General features: G+C 48.5%; 1 protein-coding gene across 1 annotated transcript in view; it reads right to left on the bottom strand.

The window, feature by feature from the left end:
* CHD9 (chromodomain helicase DNA binding protein 9) overlaps positions 1-26006 on the bottom strand; it is a 237295-nt gene extending 211289 nt beyond the window's left edge. The window contains exon 1 of the mRNA XM_058707433.1: positions 25548-26006. The gene's annotated coding sequence lies outside the window, so the exon portion shown is untranslated. The remainder of the gene's footprint in view (positions 1-25547) is intronic.
* Positions 26007-27359: the final 1353 nt, after the last annotated feature.

The following is a 27359-nucleotide window of genomic DNA, read 5'->3' as shown; positions in this document are numbered from 1 at the left end:
GCTGGACTCTCCAAAGCAACACAGCTTCCAAGACTGCACAGCTCGCGCCAGGCTGCAGCTCTCCAGGGCTTGGCTGATTTACTGGAGATGAACGGCAGCCCCCAGCCTTCCCAGGGCATGGCGGCCAATGAGCCTGATCCACGGCTGGGGGCGGGAGGGGGCGGGGGGTAACGTTTGCCTTGCAGTTGGCAGCATCTGCCGGCCTCTTCCCTCCGAGCCTTCCTCATGAGAGACTCATTATGCAGTTTGGTCACATGCCCTTTGCATTTTAATGAATGAGTCAGGGGACAGACTCAATTTGAAAGAGGAATCACAGCTCTCTGCTGGGTGAAGGGCTCTCAAGGGACGCTCTCGCAGCTTGGATATTACAAAAAGAAAGGAAAGAAGGAAGCTAGCTCCTTCTGAGAAAAAAGAAAGGTCTGAAGAAGGGAGGTCAGGAGGGAGAGAGGGAGGGAGGGAGGAAGATGAGAAGGAAGGAAGGGAGGAAGGAAGGAAGGAAGGAAGGAGGAAGGGAGGGAGGAAGAGAGGAAGGGAGGGAGGGAGGAAGGAAGGGAGGAAGGGAGGGAGAAAGAGAGGAAGGAAGGAAGGGAGGGAGGAAGGAAGGGAGGGAGGAAGGAAGGAAGGGAGGGAGGAAGGGAGGGAGGAAGGAAGGAAGGGAGGGAGGAAGGGAGGAAGGAAGGAAGGAAGGGAGGGAGGAAGGAAGGAAGGGAGGAAGGAAGGAAGGAAGGGAGGGAGGAAGGAAGGGAGGAAGAGAGGAAGGGAGGGAGGAAGGGAGGAAGTAAGGAAGGGAGGGAGGAAGGAAGGGAGGAAGAGAGGAAGAGAGGAAGGGAGGGAGGAATGAAGGAAGGAAGGGAGGGAGGGAGGAAGAGAGGAAGGAAGGGAGGAAGGAAGGAAGGGAGGGAGGAAGGAAGGAAGGGAGGGAGGAAGGAAGGAAGGGAGGAAGGGAGGGAGGAAGAGAGGAAGGGAGGGAGGAAGAGAGGAAGGAAGGAAGGGAGGGAGGGAGGAAGAGAGGAAGGAAGGAAGGGAGGGAGGAAGGAAGGAAGGAAGGGAGGAAGAGAGGAAGGAAGGAAGGGCGCACAGAGGGAGGAAGAAGAGAAGGAAGGAAGGAAGGAAGGAGGAAGGAAGGATGGATAAGGGGCAAGAAGAACAGCCTAGGGCTCAGAAAGCAGTCTGAGAATAGACGCTCCCTGCCAGACACTCCCTTGCCCTTTATCTTCCGCTTCTTCTACTGCAAACATTTAGTGCTGTTTAGGTGCCAGGCACCACACCAGACATGGGAGTTACTAGACAAATGAGACATTTTGCATAAAATCAAATCTGTTTGGTCCCACTGGAGTAACTACGGTAGGGGTTGAATGTGGGAAGTGGGGCGGGCCCAAGGAGATGGCACCCACTTCCTCTCCGTGAGTACCCCCACAGGAAGTCAGGGGATACCCCACCGATGGTCAAGGGTTACGATCTCTTGAGCACGTCCCGCGTGCCAGACGTGGGGTGAATGCTCCACAGCTGGTATCTCACTGAATCCTGACGATAATGTCATGAGACAGGTCCTGTTACTATCACATTTTTTACAGATGAGGAAACTGAAGCAGAGAGCAGCCTGCCCAAGGTCACCCAGGGATTTGAACTCAGGTCTGTCTGCCTCTGCAGCTCTTGGCAGCTCCCGTCTATGCTGTCAGCCAGCCGCGGCATGGGGAATGCTGGGGAAGGCCTTTCCCTTCCCAGGCTTCCTTCCAAGAACACTCTGAACCCCCAGGAGGAAGAGGTTGGTGTGAATCCAGATGCAGTCAACGCCAACCAGCCTGGGAGCGGATCTGAAACCCCAGTTCGCGGGACTGAGAAGTGTGTGCGACTGAGCCTAAGGGCAGCAGGGGAGGGGGTGGGGGGGTGGGGAGGAAGGAAGCTCAGCCTCACCGCGGTCAGCTGGGGCGGCCTGCCTGTTCCCAGCCTCCACACCACAAAACACAGGGCAGCAGATGCTTAGCAAATGGGTGTGTGGGAGGGAGACTTACCCTCAGATGGCGGGTGGGCAGACGGTGTCACCGAATTACTCAACAAAGCCACCTTGGCTTTGAACTTTGAGCCAGGATCTGCTGGAACGGGGCATGGGGTAGTGGCAGTGGCATTCACCACTGTGAAGAGGATGTGTGCCATCCCTTCTGCACCCCCAAGTGGGAGAACACAGCCTGGGAAGAAGCCAAGAACTGAAAAGCTGCTGCTCACCTAGATTCGCGTGAATTTTTACAGCTGGAGAGAGCTGCACAAGCACAGTGGGGCCCAGGGGCCCTGGGCTTCATGCTGGAGAGACAAGCAAGGCCACCTGCCATGAACCTGGCCTGTACACAGAAACAGCCAGCTTTCGCTGAGGGATTTCCACACGCCACGGCGGCCATACACATTACCGCTTTGAACCCTCACTGCCTCCCTGCGAGGGAGATACTGTTACTATGCCCATTTCACCCAAGAAGAGGACCATGCCCGGAGAGATTAATAACTTGCCAAAGTCCCGTGTCTTTCCCTGCTTCTGGTTTCCACGAGGAGGGATTTTCCCTAAAACTTTATCTTTACTCTCACTGTCCACGGCAATGGAACAACTTGCCTGATGGGGGGAAAACTTGGGAAGGCTGTCCGTGAAGATCTGCTCTCTCCATCCTTCTAGGCTCCCTTAGGAAGTCACTTTTGTTCTCACACTAAGCTACATCCTCCATGCTGGCTTTAGTGACAATTAAGACGGTACTTTGGCTCTCTGCCATTCCTTTGTCTTTTTATTCGTTGTGTTAGGAACCTGGATGCGGGAGAGGAGTGCTGTTTTTTGGAAGGCTCTGGAGATCCCAACAGCACTGAGGACGACCCTGACAACTCTGGCCAAACCACTCCCATCTGACCAGGGGATGCTGCTCTCCCTCCACCTCTTGGCTTGAGGATCAATTTCCCTTGTCACTAGCAGTGCCTCCCCAACCTCACGCTTTTTTTTTTTTTTTTTTGGACTGACTTTTTTTTTTTTTTTTTTTTTTTTTTTTTTGCCAGGACGAGGAAAACCAAGTCTTGCACACAGTTGCCCAGTGTAAAGGGAATCAGTTATGAGAGGGTTTCCCTGGGGTGGGTGGTAGTATCTTGGCCTGGGCACCAGCTCTTTCCCTAGCCACCTGGGAGGGCACCGACAATGGATACTTGACCACCCACAGTGCTACCAGTCTAGCTGGCTAACTCAGGGGAAAACCCAGGCAGCTGATATAAATAAACCCCATGTCAGACCCTATATATCCCAGTGGCCAGTTCCACTGGATCTGGCAGGCAATTCAGAGCCCTCTGTGTCTCTGTGGGATTCTAGGGCAAGTCCGTACTACCTTGCTTTGTGACTGTGGGCAAAGTCTTTACCTGCTCTGTGCTTTGATTTCCTCATCTGTAACGTGGGAAGATACTACCTGTACTCCTGTCGGCCTCACAGGACCGACAGGAGATCAAATATGTAGAACTTATTTGAAAAGGAATAAAAAAAGTCTCCATGAGATAGAAGGGAATTATCATTTTATGAGCTTTCATAATGCACTCAAGGTCTTTAGTTTTGTCACCAGTACTGACCCACCCGCATTTCGCATTTGTGTAACTAGGCCCAACCCCCTCTGCAAGTTCATTCCAGGGGACCACCCCTCCCCCACCCTCTCTGTCCTTATAGATCCAGTGACACTCCTTAAGCAGATGAGCGCCTCATGCTCCTGGGCCACAATGATTGCGGTCAGGGATGGCTATGTGACCCAATCCAGGTCCATGAGACTTTTGCTAGGACTTTTGGAAAAGAGATTCTCTGTGGAAATCCTAAAAGGGTCCAGGGGCTAAGCCTGATGCTGCTGTCTTGTTACCCCACTAACCCAAAACTAAAGTTGAAACAAATCTGAAGCCAAGAAGTAGAGTGAAACCAAGTCCTGATTTTAACAGTTGAACCCCAAACACCAGCCATGTCCACCTGCGATATTGTGATTTATAATAAGAAGTATATATTTGGTATTTGGCCACCGGTTGCTGGCTTACAGCTCCTAAAACACCTATGGAATTTCCTGAGATGACAGAAAAAAAAGGGGGGCGGGGAGGAGGGGTCTTTTGTTATGTTAATGAGTGACTTTTGGAAAGCACCTGAGGAAAGGCTAGTTGCCAGCAGAACCAATCTTGTGATCAGAGGGTTGGAACTTTCAGTCCCAACTACTGACCTCCAGGAAAGTTACAGGGGTGGGAGGCTGAAGGCTGAATCAATCGCCAACGGCCAATGATATAATCGATTGTGCCTATGTAATGAAGGCTGCACAAAAACCCAAAAGGACTGGGTTTGGAGAGCTTCTAGACTGGTGAACATGTGGAAATCTGGTGAGCTTGGAAAGAGCATGAAGGCTCTGTGTCCTTTCCCCATACCTTGCCCTATGGGTCACTTCCACCTGGTTGTTCCTGAGTTATATCCTTTTATAATAAACCTGTAATCTAGTAAATAAACTGTTTCTCTGAGTTCTGTGAGCCGCTCGAACAAATTCATCAAACCCAAGGAGAGGGGCATGGGAACCTCCAATTTACAGCTGATCAGTCAGAAGCAGGTGAATTGCTGGATGCCTAGCTGGTGTCTCAGAGAATTCCTTGGTGATGTGGGGAAGCCCACGCCCCTGACCACACACACACACACGTTGGAAATTGGGTGCAGATCCGCATTACCACACCTGGACTTTTCAGTTTAAGGTAAGCCCCCACATTCCCTTTTTTCTCAAAGCCATCTTGGGTTGGATTTTCTGTCCCTTGTTACCAAGAGAACCCTAATGGATATGGCATTATCTTATTTCATCTTGAATTTGAACCAGGTCTCCTGGTCTCTAGAGCCTGCATTCTACCCACTCCAGGATTTGAGAAGGAGTGAGACTCGACACACTCATAGCTGCATCATATACTTCAGTCAGCAGTAGGGCATCTGCTGGGAGAGGAGAGCCTTGATTCTCCTGCAGCCAGTGGTTGAGGGGAGGACATAATCCACTGGTGTTCTCTGCCCCGTGCACCCCTTCCCTGGAAGAAAAGCACCAATAGGAGGAGGAGTTTAGTCAATTCCTGTAGGGCTTAAACTTGATGTCAAGGGCTGGGAGGGCTCGAAATGGTCCAATATCTTCTTCTACTTCCAGGGATCGATGCTTCCGTATCCACCTTTTAGAGTTCTGCTCTTTCTTTCTGAAGATACTGGAGTCTGGCAAAACACAAATACATCCCAGGCCTCCAGGGGCTGACAACCAGTGTTGCTACCAGTCATATGAGTTTTGTAGGAATGGTGGCTTTGAGAGGAACTTAGTGCATGATGGGATGCTAGATGTGGCACTCTGGAAGGGGAAGAAGGGGACATCTCATGATTGGATAAGTTTCAACAGGTTGAGGGAGCAAGTCAGCCATCTATGTTGGATAATGAGATAAAATAATAAGATATCTCTCAAACACCTTCCATATTTGCTTCAGCATAACATGGGGATGGGGAAAGTGGATAGAGACATAGATGAACTAAGATTAGCCATGAGCTGATCATTATTGAAGCTAGGTTATGGGTGTATGAGGGTTTATTCTGTCTACTTGCACATATGTTTGAAATTTTCCATAGTAATTTTTAAAAGTATAATGAATAACTTAAAAAACATGTTTTGTGTTTTATTCTTTCCAGAGCCCTTTACACATATCTTGTATGCACCTCACAAACGATTCCCCCCCAACCCCCATTTTAAAAATGGTAAAACTGGGGGACTTGGGTGGCTCAGTCGGTTAAGCATCCAATTCTTGGTTTCAGCTCAGGTCATGATCTCACAGTTACGTGAGTTCAAGCCCTGTGCAGGGCTCTGCGCTGGCCATGAAGCAGCCTGCTTGGGATTCTCTGACTCCCTCTCTCTCTGCCCCTCCCCTACTCATGCTATCTCTGTCTCTCTCAGCATATATAAATTTTTTTTTCAACATTTTTTATTTATTTTTGGGACAGAGAGGGACAGAGCATGAACGGGGGAGGGGCAGAGAGAGAGGGAGACACAGAATCAGAAACAGGCCCCAGGCTCCGAGCCATCAGCCCAGAACCTGACGCGGGGCTCGAACTCACGGACCGCGAGATCGTGACCTGGCTGAAGTCGGACGCTTAACCGACTGCGCCACCCAGGCGCCCCTATAAATTAAAATAATAATAATAATAATAATAATAATAAATAAAGATGGTAAGACAAAGGCTGGGAGGCTGTCATTTATGCAGGTGGACCCGAACCTTCCAAGTCCTGCCTTCCAAGGTCAGTCTGGGCCACAGGTCAACACAGGCAGGTTGGGCAGCCCCTGCTCGATGGGGGTGGGCAGGCAGGGGGGAACCAGGTGAACCAGGGCTGTCCACTTGCAGGTCCAGAGGTAGCCCAGTCTGTGTGTAACTGGTGTGGCGCAGACCCTGCAGGGCCTCAGGGAGTCGTGCGGTGCGCAGTGGAAAGCTCCTGGCCACTGATTTCACGTGCTGCTTGGCAGTTAAGAAAACACTGAGTCTAGCACAGCAGGCTCTGGACCCTTTCCTGGGCATCCTGAGAACTGTTGCCTGAACATCTGGGTCCGATAAAGGGAGACCCACGTGGGCTTCCCTGCCCCCTTTCCCATAACTATTTCCGCACTTACCCTTGAAGCTCTGTGCATGTGGCTGTTCTTTTCTTTCCTTTCCTCCGAACATATGGATTCCCAGCTCCTATTTCAAACTCAAATGCTCCTCTCCTATAAACTCCCCAAAGCTCTCAATTTCCTTTTTCCATTGCTCATTCTTTCCTAAAGTGCATGAAAAAGCCTCTCTTAGCTCTGTTCCAATTTCCTTGTTTATAAAAGAAGGGCAAGGAGAACAGTGATTTCAGTGATCAAGGTTAAGCATGGCCTGATTCCTTCCTTAGGAGAACACACCTCAATAGCCTGGGAGATCAAAGCTTACCAGGTACAAGAACTAATCACAGGAAAGCCCTGATTCCCCCCCCCCCCCCCCCCCCCCCCAGTACTCAGCCTGCAGGAAGCCTGGTATAAGACCATCTGCTCCCTTTAGCTGGCTGAAATGTCCTTTCTGAAAGTCACTAATAGAATAGAAAAAAGAAAAGTCACGAGCCGGCACGATTCCCGGAAGGTTACTGCTCAAGTGGGAGTGTATTATCTGGGGAGGGAGGGACAGGTCCTGGCCTGCTCCTTAGCCCGTGGCCTTATATTTCCTCACAATAATGGCACCTTACTCCTTGCAGGCAGCAAAAGCCCAACCCTCAGCACTGAAACTGTACACATCAGCATGGACGGGGGGCCAGGGGGGAGAGGCAGTTTGATGCACCATCTAGGGCCTGGGGGGCAGAAGGTCCTCACCCAGGCAGAGGTCACAGACCACTAGCACCTGCAGCCACCCAGCAGGTAACACAAATGGCCTGGGGGCTGAGGTCATAAAAGGCAGCTGACACCGGTCAGCCTTAAAGAGCAAAGGGTGGTGGCAGGTGGGGACTGGAGACGACAAGTCCTCTCTGACAAGGGGCTGCAGCTACTCACCTCGGGCTGGTTACTGCTGTGGAAGAAGGTGAGCTCTGTCCTGCCAGATCTTCCATTTTTCCCAGGAAGGGGAGATCTGGATTTTACACGAAGTCTCCCAACTTGAGAATGGACTGAAAGGAAAAATACTGCAAAGGCTGACAGTATCGGCCAAACATAATCTAAGAGCTCACCTGAACGCCCCGTGTGCAGCCCTGACCTAGGGGGCAGGTCCTCAACAGGTGACGCGTGGCAGGGAAGGTCAGGGAGGAGGTCAGATGATGCTGCGTGGGGCGGGCACACCGAGGAGGTGAGGCTGCTTGCCATTCCCGGGGCTCAGGAAACACTGTCCGACTTTTGTCATCCTATCACGCTGCGTCTGCTGCCACTTGGGTCCTTACCAACAGCCCTCTAACCCACTTAAGAAATTCTCTTCCTCTCCAAGGCCAGTTCATGAGGCAGTTCAGAACCCTCTCTTTGGGTAAGGCAAGCCATTCCCACCACCTCTGACCAAATTTGAGTCAACTTTTTTTTTTTTTTAATCCTTTAAAAATGTTGATGGATTTTTCAGAGAGAGACACACACACACAGCGCGAGCAGGGGAGGGGGAGAGAGAGAGAGACACAGAATCGGAAGCAAGCTCCAGGCTCCAGGCTCTGAGCTGTCCGCACAGAGCCCGACGCGGAGCTCATGACCTGAGAGGGCATGACCTGAGCTGAAGTCAGAAGCTTAACAGACTGAGCCACGCAGGGGTGCCTTTGAGTCGACTTTCAAAACAACTTAAAATTCACCTGCCTGTAGAAGAATCAAATAGCACCTGCCTTTCTCTCATACTTGACAAAATCATGACCAGTGACTCTGGGTACTTAAGAAGCTCTTTCCCCCAACCCCCCAAGAAACATACTGCACTTCAAGGGTAGCTTCTGTTCCTCATCGCTGTGGGAGAGATAAGAGGGAAACTGAGGCATAGACCTAGAAGCTATTTGTCAAAGATACACGTATTTGGCAGGATTCCAAAGAGCTGGGAGAACCACGTACTAAGCTGTTTTTAAAAGCTTAGGGGGTGTTCCCGAATAGTGCCTAAAAGAGAGAAGTAGAACTGCCTTACAATGGGATGCAATCTAGAACACTGAGGGATGAGGAAGGTCACAGGCGGAGGTACGATCATCGATCATCGAATCTCTTTCCCTGGCATCACCTTTACTCTGCCACTTAGATTCTTTCATTCGCGTAATTCCCTCCACCCAGGGAGTGAGGCAGATGGGTGGGAGGGGACGGCAAAGAGACGTTTCAGAGCAAGGGAAAGTGCTCTGCACAAGCAACTGCCTGCAGCTGGGTGTGTGCCTGCACCTCTGGGTGTGTGCGGATGTGCATGCTTAGTTTGTATGCAAGCCATTTTGGTTGAGAAGTGTTTCTGTGCTTCAGGAAATACCTCCCAGGGGAACCTTCCTGACTTCAGTCTCTGTCTCCCATCTCCCCGACACACCACGGCTGTTCATTTCATCATTATATGTCTACAGAGCACCTTCTCGGGGGACTGGCACCGAGATGATATCAATGAACAGGAAAGGCCCAGTCCTAGTCCTCCGGGGGCCCACTGTTTAAGATGGAGGCAGACAGGAGAATGGGAGACTGCACATCAGCGGGCAAGCACTTGGACAGCGGGAGTGCACGTGGACAGGGCATGGAGGAGGCCAAGCTTGAAAGGCAGAGGGGAGGAGTCCAGGACCACATTCTGGAAGAAATGAGGTCTAAGCTGAGATCTGAAGGTCGAGTTGGTACTGGACCAGATAAAGGGAAGGTGGGTGTTTCAGGCAGAGGAACTAGCATGGGCAAAGATCTGGGGGCAGGTTCCCTCTCCCCCACCAGCCCCAGCGCTTGATGAAAATCTGCTGTTTGAGCTCAGGCACAGGCCATCCCAGGGAGAGGTTCCTGGGAGCTCTGGGCCCAAGTATGGGACTGATATGGCAGTGGCCAGAAGCCAAGGCTGAGAACCTTAAAAGTCACTGTTGTCAGATTTAAACTGCTTCATTAAAAGCATCCAAAGTGCCCTCCTGTCCTTAAGGTCCTCAGATGATAGGATGGAACAGGAAGTGTTCAGGGGACACTCTGGAGTACGGCCCTTCCTCCTGATAAAGGACATAAACACTAAAGGTAAAGCACAGAACCTGAGACAAACTCACTTCGAAATGCCAACTTACAGAGGTCAAAGAACGTTCATACTTTTGCTCTCTCTCTCTCTCTCTCACACACACACACACACACACACACACACACACACACACACACACACACACCTGGTGGGCTAGGTAGAATGTCAGATTTTTTATATTATTTTTTTAAAGTTTTTATTTATTTATTTTGAGAGAGACGGAGAGTGAGAGCGGGGGAGGGGCAGAGAGAGAGGGACACAGCGCTGACAGCACAGAGCCCAGTGTGGGGCTGGATCTCACCAACAAACCATGAGATCGTGACCTAAGCTGAAATCAAGAGTCCAGATGCTCAGCCAACGGAGCCATCCAGGTGCCCCTTATATTATTTTTTATGGAGGAGGAAACTGAGGCTCCAAGTGGAAAAGTATCCAAGGTTATTGGCTCCTTCATTCACTCACTGACTCCACAAAATTAACACAGCTCCTGCTATTGGCAGGCTTGTGCTAGGCACTGTGGACATGGTGAATAACAAATACTCCCTACTCATAGAAGCCAAGGTTCAAACCCATTGCTCTGATTCCAATCCCAGTGCCCTTTCCAATACACTGAACAGCCCATTGGATATGTGTTCTCTGGGGTAGTGCTCCAGTGGGTGGGTCTTCACAGCCTCACAGTGTTTGTCAGCAACCCTCCACCCACCCCTGCAAACATACCATCAAAGAAAACACAGCATAGCTGCTATGCAAATGTATCTTCAAGGCAAGGTGCAGACCAGATTTTCTCTGGAAGTCCCTCCCATATAGAAACCTTACCTACCAGTGGTTGTCAAGGCTCTGGTTGTCTTTGAGTCACTGAAAATTTTCCTATTCCATCTCCACCCTCTGTACTAGCCTAAAGAGAATGCTTTAAAACCCTCACCTCGGGGTGCCTGGGTGGCTCAGTCGGTTGAGCCTCTGACTCTTGATTTCGGCTCAGGTCCTGATCCCGTGGTTGTGAGATCAAGCCCCATGTTGAGCTCTGTGCTGAGCCTGGAGCCTGCTTGGGATTCTCTCTCACTGTCCCTTTGCCCCTGCCCTACTTGCATGCACTGTCTCTCAAAAAAATAAAAATAAAAATAAATAAAGTAAACCCTCACCTTTGGCAAGTCTTCCCTCTAAACACTGTCCTACAGGAGTAGGGATGGGGTAAAGGTTCTTTCAAAGGAAAAGCGGCGGGGGGGGGGGGGGGGGGTTGAGAGGAGGAGGACAAAACAGGGGAAAGCACAGGAAGAGGACACACCAGACACACTGCCCCCTGGATAATTCTACTGAGCCATAGCTGGCCAAGGTCAGAAATGACTGGCAAAACCCGACCAGACAGACATCTCTCAAAGACGTTTGGGAGAGGCGGGTGTATCTCCCCGGAGCCTGGGCAATGTTATTTCCTGGGGCAAAGCAAGTCACAAAGGATGCAAGCTGATGACTGAATGTCTGGGGCAGGGTGGGAGGCAGGGCCAGGAGGTGGGGGTGGAGTGGTGGAAAGGGAGGAGGGGCAGAGTGCTGGCTGGTTTCACACAGACAAATCTCTTCATTTTTCCAGACTGGAAAAAGCTGTTTGGGCTGTGCACATTTGCAGAGAGTCACGGTATTTACTACGCTTCCTGGCTCAACAGATTTCTTTTTGTCATTCAGTCAAACGCAGCTTGTATTTTTCGTAGCCAGAGCTGAACAGCCCATGGGGGCTCTTCCCCCACATTGTGTTCAAAAACACATCACCAGTGACTCAAAAAAACCCAGCTCATATGGGCAACAGGAGTGGGTGGGGGTAGCAATGTTTTAGAGATAAAGACCCACATTTAGACAAACAGTGTCTCCCCCTTGGAGGCATTTAATAACACTCCTTATTTGCCCAGCCCACATTGTTTTCTGGGGAGCCATAAGAACAAACTGCTATTCTAAAACCTGATTCCTGCACTTGGCATGTGACTCTCAGTTATCCATATTGACAGTGGTGGAGGATAAGGTGCAGGAAAAGTGGTTAATTAAAAAACAAAAAACAAAAACCTTCTTGCCAGAATGTGCCTATGCACAGTTCAGCTCCAGACATGCTTCTGGCCAAATGTCAGGTTGGAAAGTTGGCTGCTGAACCACTGTATGCTAAAACAGTACTTCAATCCAACAGACATCAACTGACCACTTACTATGTGCGAGGTTCAGTGCTAGGGGTGGGAGTATCCAAACGGACCACAACTTAACATGCACTTTACATTTTTAATAGAAAACAGAGTGTGAGCCCAATGCTATGCACAGCTACTGGTGGAATTTGGGGCGTCAAATATGCACCAGGTGAGTAAGGGAAGTCTTCTTGGGGGTAGGAGAGGGGAGAGACCCCTTCACATCACACTGGTAGGCTTCCACAGGCATAATGCCAGTCAAATCACCACACTGGGAATACAGTCATCACATCTTGCTCAAACAACCTACAGTCATGCCGCCCTGAGAGTCGGAGAGTGGGAACCTCATCTTTGGAGATGGTATGACATATTCAGGCGATGTCCGACCCCTCTGGCCAAGGTGAGGGTGAATAAACAGGCATCCCTGATGATGCAGGTTAACATCACCTGATACAATGGAATACAGCCTCTAACTTCTTCCTCTTCTTGGGTTGCCAAAGCACAAAGTCATCTTGCATTGATTTAAAGAGAGAAAGGACCCACACAGACTTCTCCGTCTTGTTTTTGAGTCAGGAGCTCTGGGGAGTCAGAGAGGGGTGGAGGCTGATGGAGGGAAGGAGGGGTCTTTAGGGGACCAGGGAGTTGGGGAAGCTGGGAATTCTGTATAGTCCAAGTTGACTATGCCAGATGTAGCTCAATTTTTTTTTTTTTTTCTTTTAAGAGACTGTTATGGGTTTCCTTTCCAAAGTGGAACTGCAGGGATGGAAAAATGAGTTTCAGTTGCTATGGAAATAGGAGTTGGCTGGAGCCTGCGGGAGCAGCAGCTGGAGTAGAACAAGTGGCCAGGAACCTGGCCCTGTGACAGAGGGGCTTCCGGCTGGGGATAAGACAACAACAGGCGTTAGCAGGGAGGAGGAGGAGGGAAGAAGAGAGAGGAGACAGATTCTGCTGCCTATGGATTCTGCAGACACGTAGAGTGATAGAGAATGGTGTGTGCGTGTGCATGTGTGTGTGTGTGGGGGGGGGTGTTGCATGTACATCCCCACAGGCCAAAAGAAGAAAAAAAAAAAAAAGAGAGAGAGAGAGAGAAGCAAAATAAATCACTGCCTGAGGAAGAACAGAGCTTCACTGGAGACTCTGAGGTCAAAAAAGCCCTAAGACAGTTGAGTGACAGAAGAGAAGAGGCTTGTTGTTTCAAAGACTTCCAGGGGGTGAGCAAATGCCTGAGCAGGGACTGGCCGTCGCACTCTGTGCTCCCTCACCTTTTGTCCTCACACAGCTCTTCAAATTGAAACTGATGTGGGCCAGGAACACAGCCGACAAAATCCCCGCGGGGTTAGTGAGACCGTGGGAGTGGGCAAGCTGGTGGTTCTGTTTCATCTGCATCGCTGGGTCACTGTTTCCGTTCCAGGTAGAGAGCCTGCATGACCTAGGGGCTTGAGGCTCTTCTAGCCTGACGCTTCAAAGGAGTCTGAATGTTCTCGGCATCACATGCTGAGGACGTGTTTTGATTAGGCTTATGGTGACTTCAGGTCTTTGCTGGATCCTTCAGCAGGGCTCACCTGGAGGAATATTTTTCTATTCTCGCTCCTATCCCAGTAAGAGGAACCACTCAGCCCCCTTCCTCCCATCATGGTGGGGGTGAATGGACAGGGGAACCTCCGATTCACAAAGGGACTCAAAGTTAGGCTTTTGACACCATATAATTCTATCACTGTCTATACATGTTGTCCCTGAGAAACACTGACAGGGTCATACAGTTTAAGCTGTATTTCTTCATTTTTCAATATATCAAGACTCTAAAAAGTGGAAATAAGCATCAAAGATGAATAAAATACTTATAAATAAAATTAACCAAGGAGGTAAAAGACTCATACACTAAAAACTGTAAAACGCTGCTGAAAGAAATTAAAGAAGATACAAATAAATGGAAAGACATCCCATGTTCATTGATAAGGAAGCTTAACATTAAGATGGAAATACTACTCAAAGTAATCTATAGATTCGATGCAATCTCTATCAAAATCCCATCGACTCTTTTTTTTTTCAGAAATAGAAAAATCCATACTAAAATTTATATGGAATCTCGAGAAACCCCAAATAGCCAAAATGATCTTGAAAAAGATGAACAAAGTAGGAGGACTCACACTTTCTGATATCAAAAGTTACAACAAAGGTATAGTAATCAAAGCAGCATGACATTGGTATACAGACATATAGAGCAATAGAATAGAGGGCCTAGAAATAAACCCTCACGTGTATGGTCAAATGATTTTCAACAGGAGGCCAAAAACACTTAATGGGGAAAGGATAGTCTTTTCAACAAATAGTGTTGGGAGAACTGAATATCCACATGCAAAAGAAATGAAGCTGGACACTTTATACCAGAATTAACTAAAATGGAACAAAGACCTAAACATAAAATCTAAAACTATAAACTCTTATGAGAAAACACAGAGTAAAAGCCTCATGACATTGAATTTGATAATGATTTCTTCCAGATGACACCAAAAGCACAGATAACAAAAGAAAAACTAGATAAACTGAACCTCATTAAAATTAAAAACTTTGGTGTACCAAAGGACACTATCAACAAAGTGAAAAGGCAGGATGGGAGAAAATATTTGCAAATCATACATCTGATAAGGGATGAATATCCAGAATACATAAAGACCTCCTACAACTTAACAGCAAAAACAAAGCAAAACAAAACCCAACCTGTTTCAAAAATGGACAAAGGACCTAATAGACATTTCTCCAAAGAAGATATATAAATGGCCATTAAGCACATGAAAAGATGCTCAACATCACTAGTCATCAGGAAAATGCAAATCAAAATCACAATGAGATCCTATTTGAATGGCTATTACCCAAAAACCCAGAAAATAACAAATGTTGACAAGGATATGAGAAATAGAAAGCTCTGCGCATTGCTGATGGGAATGAAAAATGGTACAGACACTGAGGAAATGGTATGGTAATTCCTCAAAAAATAAAATAGTAGAATTACCTTATCATCCAGCAATTCCACTCTGGATATATACCCAAAAGAACTGAAAGCAAGGATATTTGTACACTTACGCTCATGGCAGTATTATTCATCACAATGGCCAAAACATAGAAGTAACCCACATGTCCGTGGACAGAAGAATGGATAAACCTAATACCATACACGCATACAAGAGGATACGATTCCATCTTAAAAAGGAAGGATAGGGGCGCCTGGGTGGCGCAGTCGGTTAAGCGTCCGACTTCAGCCAGGTCACGATCTCGCGGTCCGTGGGTTCGAGCCCCGCGTCAGGCTCTGGGCTGATGGCTCGGAGCCTGGAGCCTGTTTCCGATTCTGTGTCTCCCTCTCTCTCTGTCCCTCCCCCGTTCATGCTCTGTCTCTCTCTGTCCCAAAAATAAATTAAAAAATGTTGAAAAAAATTTAAAAAAAAAAAAAAAAAAAGGAAGGATATTCTGACACCTGCCACAACACGGATGAACCCTGGAGACATTATACCAAGTGAAATAAGCCAGTCACAAAAGAACAAATATGGCACGATATCATGGATACAGTGTACCTGGAGTAGTCAAAATTATGGAGATGGAAGGTAGAGTGGTGGCTGTCAGAGTCTGGAGGAAGGAGGGAATGGGGAGGAAATTAAAATTAATCAGAAAATTGAAGTCTTTGTTTACTGAGTTTAGGAAGATGAGAAAATTCTAGAGAGGGATGGTGGTGATGTTTGGTTACACAACCATGTAAGGTACTTAATGCCACTGAACTGTACATTTTTATATGGTTAAAATGGTAAACCTGGGGCGCCTGGGTGGCGCAGTCGGTTAAGCGTCCGACTTCAGCCAGGTCACGGTCTCGCGGTCCGTGAGTTCGAGCCCCGCGTCAGGCTCTGGGCTGATGGCTCGGAGCCTGGAGCCTGTTTCCGATTCTGTGTCTCCCTCTCTCTCTGCCCCTCCCCCGTTCATGCTCTGTCTCTCTCTGTCCTAAAAAAAAAAAAAATAAAAAAAAAAAAAATAAAATAAAATAAAATAAAATGGTAAACCTTACGTCATGTATATTTTCCCACAATCAGTGTGTGTGTGTGTGTGTGTGTGTGTGTGTGTGTGTGTGTAAATAACACACAGTCAGCCTCTTGACTTCTGTGAAGTTCTGCCCTCACAGGCTGTCTGTCCAGTTAAGCCCAGTCAGCACCCAGGATAGGTTCTTTCCCCTTGTCAAAACTTACAGAGGTGGAAACAAGACCACAGGCTGGTGTGGCGATCCCCTCGTGTGCAGGCGGGATAGAAAGATGAATGGAGATGAGGACTGTTCAGGGAGGACAGTCCCCTTGCTCTGATGCAGGGTCTCCAGTGATAAGGGCTGTCAGGCAAGAGCGGGCACAGTGGGCACTCTGGCAGCTGAGAGGAAGAGGGGGACTTTTGCTTGGCTGGCAGGTGGTATCACAGAGGAAGTGGTGTTTCAGGGGGCTTTGAAAGAATGAGGATGTGCGTGTGTATGAACTGGGGGAGGGAACTTCAGGTGGGTTGTCTGTCTGTCTCTAAAGAGAATGCCGGTTCAGCAGGGAGAGGAGGTGACCAGGGAGCAGATGACAGGAACATGTGCCACACAAGTCTGTCGTCTTGAAAGGTAAGTATTATAAAGGCATATTTGGCCTTGATCTGTAACCTTCTGGAGCAGACCCAAAAGGAATTTGAATGCCAAACTCCCAATAACAACAACTTCTGTGTACAGAGGACTTACTATGGTGCGTCTTACTCAATAACCCTAAATGGTAGGGAACAACATGAGCTCCATTTTCAGCTGAGGAAACTGAGGCCCAAGTGGTTAAGCAACTTGCCGAGAACACACACATGGCCAGTAATGGTGGAGCTGGGCTATTGACCCAGAACTACATGGGTCTCAAACTCTAATACACAGAAGAAATGCCTCAGGAGCTAGTTTTTTGTTTTTTGGTTTTTTTTAATTTTTTTTTTTAACATTTATTTATTTTTGAGACAGAGAGAGACAGAGCATGAACGGGGGAGGGTCAGAGAGAGAGGGAGACACAGAATCTGAAACAGGCTCCAGGCTGTGAGCTGTCAGCACAGAGCCCAACGCGGGGCTCGAACTCATGGACCGCGAGATCATGACCTGAGCCGAAGTCGGCCGCTCAACCGACTGAGCCACCCAGGCGCCCCAGGAGCTAGTTTAAAAACACAAATTCCATTCCCAGTGGCCAAAGATGGAATCTTTTGAACAACAAAACTAAGTAGTATTGGATTATAACCCAGAGTATAAAATAAAGCCCATGAGTCCATATTATTATAAATAAAAAGAGAAATTAATAAATGGGAGAGAAGAGCCAAATCATCTGTGCTGAAGAATTCCAAATAAATAATGTAGATATACTACCCTAAAGAAGGGAGGATAGAACTCCCCAGTGCCTCAAGCATGGGCTGTGCATAATCACTTCCTTCCAAGAGTACGGCATGGAATGGAGTGGGGCGGGGGGGGGGGGGGGGGGGGGGGGATGGGAACAGAGTAACCTTACAGTGGACAGACCTGACAAACGTTCAGTCAGGTGATCGAGGTCAGTATCAACAGCGATAGGTCATGTTGACCATGAAGTGATGAAAATGGCACTTTACCTCTGTGGCCTTCCTCTCCCAAACCCATAACACCAGTCTGACCATGAGAAAAAGATCAGACAAATTCCAATAGAGGGGTTATTCTACAATATACCCGACCAATTCTTCTCAAAACTGCGAAGGTCATCAAAAACAAGGAAATTCTGGGGCACCTGCGTGGCTCAGTCAGTTAAGCGTCTGACTTTGGCTCAAGTCATGATCTCACAGTTCATAGGTTTGAGCCCTGCGTTGGGCTCTGTGCTGACAGCTCAGAGCCTGAAGCCTGCTTCGGATTCTGTGTCTCCCTCTCTCTCTGCCCCTTCCCTACTCGTACTCTGTTTCTCTCTCTCTCTCAAAAAACAAACATTAAAAAAAACTTAAAAACAAAAACAAGGAAATTCTAATACAGTCACAGACAGTAGGAACTGAAGAAGTAACAACTAAATGTGATACTAGATGAGTTCTTGGAATCAAGGTAAACACTAAGAAAAACTGAATCAGCTATGGACTTTGGTTACAATGTATTCATATTAGTTCATTTTGTTACAACAAATGTACCATAGCACATTTGTTACTCTTAATAATAGGGGAAACTGGGTGTGGGGTATGTGGGAACTCTCTATGCTATCATGTCAATTTTTCTGTAAATCTAAACTGGTCTAAAAAAAATAAAATCTATTTTTTAAAAATCCCCAGGTTTACCCTCGGAACCTCTGGCCCTCTGCTGTGACTTTGCATAAGTGTATCAGAGTTGTGAATGAAGCTGGCCCCATTCCCTGCCTGTTGATGGACTTAAGAGAAGCCGCAGATACAGTGATATCGGCAGGGTGGGGGGAACAGTTCACCCCTCCTCTATTGGACTCCTCCTCCATCTGACTCCCTGTATGCCCTCCTCCATCGGACTCCCTGAGGTTAGGGATGGCGCCTCTCTCATTAGACTGGCAGCCTTCCTCATATGAGAACTGGATCTCCCCTCTCAGGCGAGGCAGCCTGGTGGCCCCTGAGGGCAGGGACCGCTTTTCCTCTTGAGGATCTCAAGAAGGCCTCCCTTAGTAGCCCCAGGGGCCACAGATTCTCCATATGCATTTTGTCTTCCTTTTAGGTAAGTCAAGGTTCTTCAGATGGGTGGGAGGAGAGGCCATGTCGAAAACATACGTTTTTCAAAGCTGGCAAATTCGGCTTGTTCCAAAATAATAGGTCTCCCAACACACTCAGAGAAGCACAATCGGTGTTCATAACAGCAAGCTCAGCGATCTCTTGGGTTTGGGACCCTAAGCTTCCTCTCTGGCGCCCCTCTTACCTCGCACCCCGTAGCAACAGTGTAAAACTGGGTTGCTGCCAATTCTATAATGGAACTCAGCATCCCAGGAAACAGTGTCTCAGCTTCAAGAGGCTATTGTTGGAAGGTGCACAGCAAGTGACCCCAAAATGTGGGACAGTGTATCAGCAGAATGCACACACAGTATCTGTAATTACTGATCTGCAGAAGTTCTCAAGACAGGACAGGATGCGCCTCTGGGCAAAGCAGGAAGAGCAAGACCTGGAAATCAAATCAAGACGTGACAATGAGGGGGAAAAAAAGGCCGATTGTATTAACATAAGCTGAAGGAATATTAGGTAGACAGAAATGGTGGAGTGTGAGGAGCTCAGAAAAGCTGGTACAAAAGAGAAGGCTTTGAGAGTCTGTCTTATCTCCCACGTTGTTCAGAGCAGTGGGGTTGCTGGAAACTCTTGAACGTTACAGGCGGCTCAGAGGGCTGGCCAGAGCTTCCTGGAATACTCTCTTGACAGAATCATAAGGTTGGTCCAGGGAGCAGGAGGAAGGCAACGATTTGGTCACTGATTTCAGTCACGTCTGCCATGGGCACAGGGACGGGGGCTTAGATCAGGCGCGCTGTCAGTGTGGACCCTTGTACCCCTCAGAGGATACAAACATCTTAGGCTGTCCTATTAAAAATCATCCATCCTGCTCACCTTGTTTTGGTTCTGTGAATACCAATCTTCTAACTAGACCTTGGCTTCCCATGCGGGCTTCCCTACAGATGAAGGAATGTGCTGACAAGCTGACATAAAGTTTTCAGGCTGCCTCGCAGTGCTTGTCCCATTGTGATTTAATATATTTGTGGTCTGGCTTCCTTACCAGGCTCCTGTGAATTTGGTTAGTCTGTCCCTTTCAGCCTGATTAGCTCCATGTGCACCAAGGAATCAACGAACTATGGATGGTGCACCAAGCTCCATCCCTGGCCCGTGAAGAATGAGCTCCACCAGTGTCCAGGCCCCCTCCATGCTGGCCCTAAGGGGGCTTTCTTTCAGTGACAGCCTCTCCCTGGACGTCACAGTCTAGCTGCTCTTTGCCACATCAATCACCCCAACCACAGCTATCAACCCTGTGCCCAGAGTGAGCTGTGGGGGCCCTGAAAACAAAGCATGCAGCACCAAAAGCAACTTTATGAGTCCCACGGGACAAAAAAGAATTAAGGAAGAGAGAGGCCCTTTGCTGGGGGGGGGGGGGGGGGTGTGCGGTATGATGCCAAGAACACACGATAGAGTATAAGCTGAAGAAGCTGGCAATGTTTAATCTAGAACAGGGAAGATCTGGTAGGGCCAGCAGGTTCCCTGTCATCAAATATCTGAAGGACTGTCGCAATGAAAAGGGGACAGATTTGTTCCCTGAGGCTCCAGAAGAAAATATGACAACCAAGGGCCAGCAGATTCAGGGAGAAGGATTCCAAGTGGATAAGAAAGAGGAAATTTTCAACGGCAGATTTCCTCTACTACCAATAATTCAAATAATATCTTCACTTCCTTTCTTCCTTTTGTCAAATTGTGAGAAGTTTAAACCTGTAATTAAGAACATAAACTGTGGAGCAGGACAACCCGGGTTCAGTTTCCAGTTGTCACTTACTAGCTATATAACTTTGGGCAAGTTATGTAATAACTTCCCTGGGCCTGTTTTCTCAGCTAATAATAGTACCTACCTCAAATAGGACTACACCCATGTGACTGTGGTGAGGAGTAATGAAATTATGCGAGAAGGGGGCTTAGAATAACATGTAGCACATAGTAAGTGCTCAGTAAGTGGCAGCTATTATTTTTATCATGTTCTCATACTATCTATACTATTTTTCACGTTTTTCTTTAAGTAGAAATAAATTTATGTAAATCCATTTTATCTTTAAGTTAAAAAAATTTTTTTTAATTTATTTTGAGAGAGAAACAGTGTGAATGGGGGAGGGGCCAGGAGAGAGAGGGAGAGAGGAGAATCCCAAGCAGGCTCCGTGCTGCCAGTGCAGAGCCCGACACGGGGCTCGAACTGATGAAACTGTGAGATCGTGACCTGAACCGAAACCAAGAGTCGGACGCTTAACGGATTAAGCCACCCAGGCGGTCCTATGTAAATTTATTTTAAAGAAAGCTCTCTATATTACTACTGTAAATGTAGAGAGACAAACACTTGCCCTGTAGAGGTGGGAGCTATAAAAATAAACAACACGTGGGGCACCTGGGTGGTTCAGTCAGTTAAGCGACTTCGGCTCAGGTCATGATCTCACGGTTCGTGAGTTCGAGCCCCGCGTCAGGCTCTGTGCTGACAGCTCGGAGCCTGGAGCCTGTTTCAGATTCTGTGTCTCCCTCTCTCTGTGACCCTCCCCCGTTCATGCTCTGTCTCAAAAATAAATAAACGTTAAAAATAAAAATAAAAAAAAAAACCACACGATGTTATGAAATGTTAGCTAACGAAGACTGCCTGTTCCACCACCTGAATGTGAGGACTGCCATCTTTTCCATAAAAAGGAGAGACAAGCCAGTTGAGTACTACACTGAGACTTCTTTTGTTGACTGTAGCCAGGAGAGTCTGGTGAGCTCTGGGAAGGATAAGGCCCGTGTGGTTGTAGCTTCTGGTCTGGGGACAGACAGCAGTTTGGAGAGGATCAAAGAGGCAGCTTAAAAGGGAACATCTATCCTAGTCTGAGGCTTCACGTTCTTTAGTGCCACGACTCTTTTCCACACCAGATCATCTCACAAGGTCCCCAGTGGCGTATACACGGCACACCCAAAACACCCAAATCTGAAACACTTTGTAGCTTCCCCCGTACTCGTCACCGCCCCCCAGAGGTCACCTGCAGACCTGCAGACTCTTGCACTGGTGGCCTTTTTCCTGCCTGAAGGCTTTTTCTGGCTGCATCGTGTATACCACAGATGGTGAGCAGAAGCGCGAAGGCAGGGAAATACCCCAGCTTCCTTGCCTCGTCATGGGACATATGATCTCTCCAAGGGTCCCCAGTGAGACTGAGCCGTTGCCCCAGTGGTAACTCACTTACCAACACACCCTTTCCCCTTGTCCACATGGCTTTCCTCTCTTCCCCAGGTCCACTGCACTCTCACCGGGCTTTCTGCCATCACTTCCCAATTAAAGTCCTGGCACCCAAATCCTTGTCTCATGATCTGCTTTTGGGGAAACCCCAACCATGGCATAGTTTAAACTTTAACCCTGGAATGAGGTGCCCAGTGAGTAAACGCCACGTCATTGGAGACCTCAAGAAATAGCTGAGGACCCTCGATGGGGATTCGTGGGTCAGGTAAAGATTTAGCTAGATGGACATTTAATATTCCTATGATCCTCAGGTCCCATGACTCTAGATAAAGAGTTGGCAAACTACAGCCCACGAGCCACAGCCAGCCCACGGCCTGTTTCTGTACAATTGTGAGCTAAGGATGTTTTTCCCATTTTTAAACAGTTTTAACAAATCAAAATAAGAGTAACATTTTGTGACCCATTAAAATCCTATGAAACACAAATTTCAGTGCATGTAAATTAAGTCTTATTGTAACAAAGTTACACCCATTCATTTCCATACCCTCTACAGCTGCTTTTACTCTACAGACACACAGGTGAGAGCATATGCAACTGACACCATATGATCCGCAAAGCTCAAAGTATTTCCTACCTGGCCCTTTACAGAAAAACGTTTGCTGACCCCTGTTCAAGATCACCATCCTGCAGGGACAAGAGGCAGATTGAGACCTGGCTATCCCATGGACGGGAAGGCCCAGTGCCAGACCTAGAATTTAGGGGGTAATTTGCATCAGACCTTCTCAGTCTACAACTTTGTGCCTATCCTCACTCCTCCTTCTGCCCCTGCAGGCAACTGGGACTCTTCTACTGAGGCATTACTGGTTTTACACCAGGAATAGTTTTATTTTTAAAGGGCATGGGATTTGTCTTCTCCACACTCCACCCACTGTCCCAAGTAGTTTCATCCATGCTTGAGGGCTTCTGCAACCGCTTAGTTAGTGATCCCTCCCCAAACCAAACCAAATCTCCAGCCCAGGACTGTGTCCTGAGATCTCTCATCAACTGTCTGTTCAACATCAGATTAAGAGGGAGGTGCTGGAGGTAGTTTTGCTGCTCACCAGCTGTGTAACATACGACAAGGTATTTAACTGCATGGGACACCAATTTCATCATCTGTCAGAAGTGGAAACCATCCTGCCCAGCCTGCCAGGATTACTGTGCTAATCGGATGAAATGAGAGCTGTCCCCAAAACACAGTGCCACCTGGCCTCAACCCCTGTCTCCAGCATATTATCATTATCGTACTTCTGTTCTATTTGCCTACCACACTCCCTGCATACTGGCTTTCCTTGAGTTCCCTGACCTTGCCAAGCTCCTGACTACCTCTGGGCCTTTGCACATGCTACTTTTTCTGCCTAAACACTTCTTCCTCATCCTGTGCTTGGCTGCTTCACACCTTTCTGATACCCAGTCTAAGGCAGGCCCCTTCTGTATGCCTCCCCACCTTGATTCTTTCATTGCATGTGCAGTGATGTGTAATTTCAGTCAATTCTCATTATTCGCAGCAGCTATGTTCTGTAAATTTTCCATGAATATGGAATTAGCAAATACTGAACCATTGTTCCCAGGGGGGAAAAAAAACCCAAAGTTAGGTTTCTGTGAGCCTCTGGTCACATTTTCATCAACAGATCAATCAATACCTAACCTTGTTTTATGTGTGTTTCTTTTAAAATTTATTTATTTATTTTTTAACATTTACTTATTTTTGAGAGACAGAGAGAAACAGAGCATGAGCAGGGGAGGGGTGCAGAGAGGGGAAGACACAGAATCCGAGGCAGGCTCCAGGCTCTGAGCTGTCAGCACAGAGCCTGACACGGGGGCTCAAACTCACAAACCATGAGATCATGACCTGAGCTGAAGTCCGGACGCTTAACTGACTGAGCCACCAGGCACCCCATGTGTGTTTCTTTTTAAAGACACCTTATTTAATAAATATTGTTGATTCATTCATATTGAACTCAGCCAAACCCAGGACAGCTCATGCCTGAACAAAGCTTATCTAATAATATACATTTTCTCTGTAAGGCACCTCACAACCTTCTTGTGTTTAGGGGCATTAGTCAGCACTTGAGCATGATGCTTGGGGGTGATTTTAAACAGAAATCACCAACCAACAGAAAAAGCACAAAAATGCAGAAAACATGGCACAAAATAAACCACAAAGAGGACACCTGTTTACAGTATGAGAGCTAAAACCAGAAGGCACAGCGTTGCCTCGTTTTGACCTCAGCTGGGAACGCGCATGTTGGGCAACTCCAATTTTCTGCCACTCTGCCCATGTCCATGCATGACCACGAAAGTGCTGCAGGTATTGATTTCAGGGTTACAAATACATTTCAGCGAGTAGGGGGATTCGCGACTACAGAATCTGCAAAAAAACGAGGATCCGTGATACTTTCTCCCATTTCCCTCATTCAGCGGAGTGTGAATTCACAGAGACTTGGCTTCCCTCTTACTCACTGTTTTAGCTCTAGAATCTGGGAAACTGCCTGGCACATAGTGGGCTCTCAATAACAAATATATTGTGAATGAACGAATGAGTCAATTCAGTGAAAGTGCTTTGCTGGCAGCGGTGATAACTGTTGTTTATGGGAATGCGCCACTGAGATGCCCTGTGCTAAGTGTTTTGTCCACATTCTCAGTCAATGAGGGAAACAGCAGATTACTTCCGCACATGGGCCCTAGAGACAGATTCCCAGGGATGTGCCTCTTCCTAATTATATAACCCTGAGCAAGTTCTTTGGGCTTTCTGAGGCCCAGCTTCTTCAACCATCATAGGGGGTAATTATAGTCCTACCTTGTGGGCCATATGAGGAGTCGAATGTGGCAATGCACAGAAAGCTGGCAAGCACCAGGCACAGGTAGGCCCTTAGTAACCATTATCTTTAATTGTTAAAAATTTTTTTTAAACGTTTATTTATTTTTGAGACAGAGAGAGACAGAGCATGAACGGGGGAGGGGCAGAGAGAGAGGGAGACACAGAATCAGAAGCAGGCTCCAGGCTCTGAGCTGTCAGCCCAGAGACCGATGCAGGGCTCGAACTCACGGACCACGAGATCATGACCTGAGCTGAAGTCAGACGCTTAACCGAACGAGCCACCCAGGCGCACCCCCCCCATTATCTTTAATTGTTAATCATTCCCACAACAAGTCTACGTGTTTTTACACTATCATACCCATTTTGCAGGTGAGGAAACTGAGGCTCCAAGTGGTTCCATGAATTCCTGAGGGACGGGCTGGCTGTGGGGACTCCAAGCCCATGCTGGTAACCACTTTGCTGTTACCTAAATACAAGGGATCATTTTTATCAGCTACAGGGGATCTTACTCTGCCTGCTCAGTGACATTTACCAAATGATGGGGCAGCTCTGGCCAGCCCCTGAACTTCCAGGGGATCTGGATTAAGAGGAAGACTCCCTGGTGAGTCTTCTCTCACATTCCACATCAGTGTCTTTCTCTTCTCTGCCCACTTTTTTGTTTAACCCCTTCAGAACCAGTCCTACTGGGAGGGGGAGGTGTTGGCTTGTTATCTTGGGTTTGACAGCTTAAAGGGGATGATATTTCCTGCTTCAAAAGCAGGGAAGAGGAGGAGGAGGAGGAAAAGGAGGAGGAGGAGAAGGGGAGAGGAGAAGAAGAATCAGCATGTACAAACGTCCTTGGGTTTTGTGCAATCTTAGATCAAGAGTCCTCAAACTTAGCTGCTAGTTGCAATCTCCTGAAAAGCTTTTAAATATCCAAATGCCCAGGTCCCAACCCAGACCACTTACCTTTGAGTCTCTGGGGGTGTTACAGGGGCATCAGGATGCTCCCCAAGAGCTTCCAATGTGCGACCAAGTTTGAGAACGGTGCTTCCGTACTCAGCTGCAAAGCTCAAGTCGCCTTGGTCACGGGTAACTCTCTTCTCTTTGGACTTGCCCTTCGGGGACTCGGGCACGCTTTCCAGAGGCACAGGCTAGTAGGGGACGTCCGCGTGCCAGCGACCTGCTGTTCTGCGCTGCCCCTAGGCCCAGCTTGGAGACTGCGGGGCTCCGGGTCCCCTTAGGCAACAACACGTGTGGCCGCTCCGACTTCTCCGCTCATCTGTGCAGACCGCGCGCGGGGCTCCGCGGCCGCCGCGCTGCCCACCCCGACCTCAGAGGCTCAGGGGAAACGCCCGAGGCTCCGGAATCCTACCTAGGCTGCCGGCGCTGCCCTCCAGTCCCCGGAACCCTGGGGCTCGGATTCGCTCCGCCGCCCGGCCCCGCGGTGCCTTTCGCCTGCGCCGGAGAGGCGCCCACTAGAGCGCAGGCGCCACCTAGTGGGCGCGCGGAGGCGGCGCGGGGGACGCGGCCGGGAGGTGGGAGCGGGGCCCGGGCGGAAATGCGGCCGCGCTGCCCACGTGGGCGGCTCTCCAGGTCGCAGCGAGTCCCGGGCGCAAGTCCCGGCCGGCTGGGACCACCTTCCTTCCCGATCCCGCATTGGGACCTGAACTTGCTGAACTTCCCCTTGGGGGCACGGCGGGGCAGCCAGGCCCTGCCTCCCGGCCTGGGAGCCATCCTGGGATTTTCCTGGCCGCACTCAGGGATCTTTCTTTTCATCCGAAAGCTTTCGGTACATCCCAATTTGGCATAGCCTCTTTTAAAAATACTCTGGGAGCACCCGAAGATGCAAGGGACTGGGTTTCTCTCAAGCGCAGGGAGGCCTTTACCCTCTTGGCAACCCTTTCTTCTCGCCACGGCCCCACCCCCTCCACGCCCTCGCCCACCTACCTGGTCCCTCCGATATCTTTGGCTGACATCTATTAAACATCTAGTCCGTGTCAGACCCTGTGTTGATTTGGGAGACACGCTCAGGTCCCTTAGGAGTTGGCAAACCAGGTCATCTTTCTTGGCCGGGTGCCAATGGCGTTTTTTGGTTGGGGCTCTCCTGGTACTGCAGGAGATCTAACATTCCCTGATTCTCTGGCACTAAATGCTAGTAGCCACTGCTTAGTCAGTGGGGGACTGGGAGAGAGGGAAAGTAACATTGCCCCAGGCTGAAAACCTAATTAGCTGGTAATTAAGCAATGACCAGTGAAGTCCCACTGTCAGGATTTTTGAGGGCAATGGAGACCCTCGGCCACCTCTCTTCCCCACCCCACCCCCCACGCTTCCAGTATTTATTATTTTTTTACGAAGGCCTGCCAAGGGTTACAAAGAGGGTGGACTATTGAAAGTGTTTACATTTCATTTATTTCTTCCCTCAGCAAATGTTCACTCAGCACCTATAATGCGCCACTTTCTACACATGAGGGATACAATAAAGGACAAAACACCCCAAAATCTCTGTCCTCATTGAGTTCACATTTAATGTAACAAGTTAACACAACACTTTTAGCACACACAGAAACACAGTGCGGTGTAATTGAGCTCTTTACGGGATAAGTACAGGATTTACAATAAATACAGAGCTCCAGAAAGATGTCTCTGCCTAGGGGCACCCAGAAGGAATCTTAGGGCTGGGTTGGAGACACAAGAGCCTATGCCATCAGGGTTAAGATGTGACAGCTGTGGGAGTGAATTTACTTGTTCCGGGGAGAAGGTGAAAGATAGGCCAAGTAC

This window comes from Neofelis nebulosa, chromosome 17 (assembly GCF_028018385.1).
Source record: "Neofelis nebulosa isolate mNeoNeb1 chromosome 17, mNeoNeb1.pri, whole genome shotgun sequence".
NCBI classification, from domain to species: domain Eukaryota; kingdom Metazoa; phylum Chordata; class Mammalia; order Carnivora; family Felidae; genus Neofelis; species Neofelis nebulosa.
The sequence above is the reverse complement of the archived record's forward strand: the minus strand, read 5'-3'. Positions and strand labels throughout refer to the sequence as shown.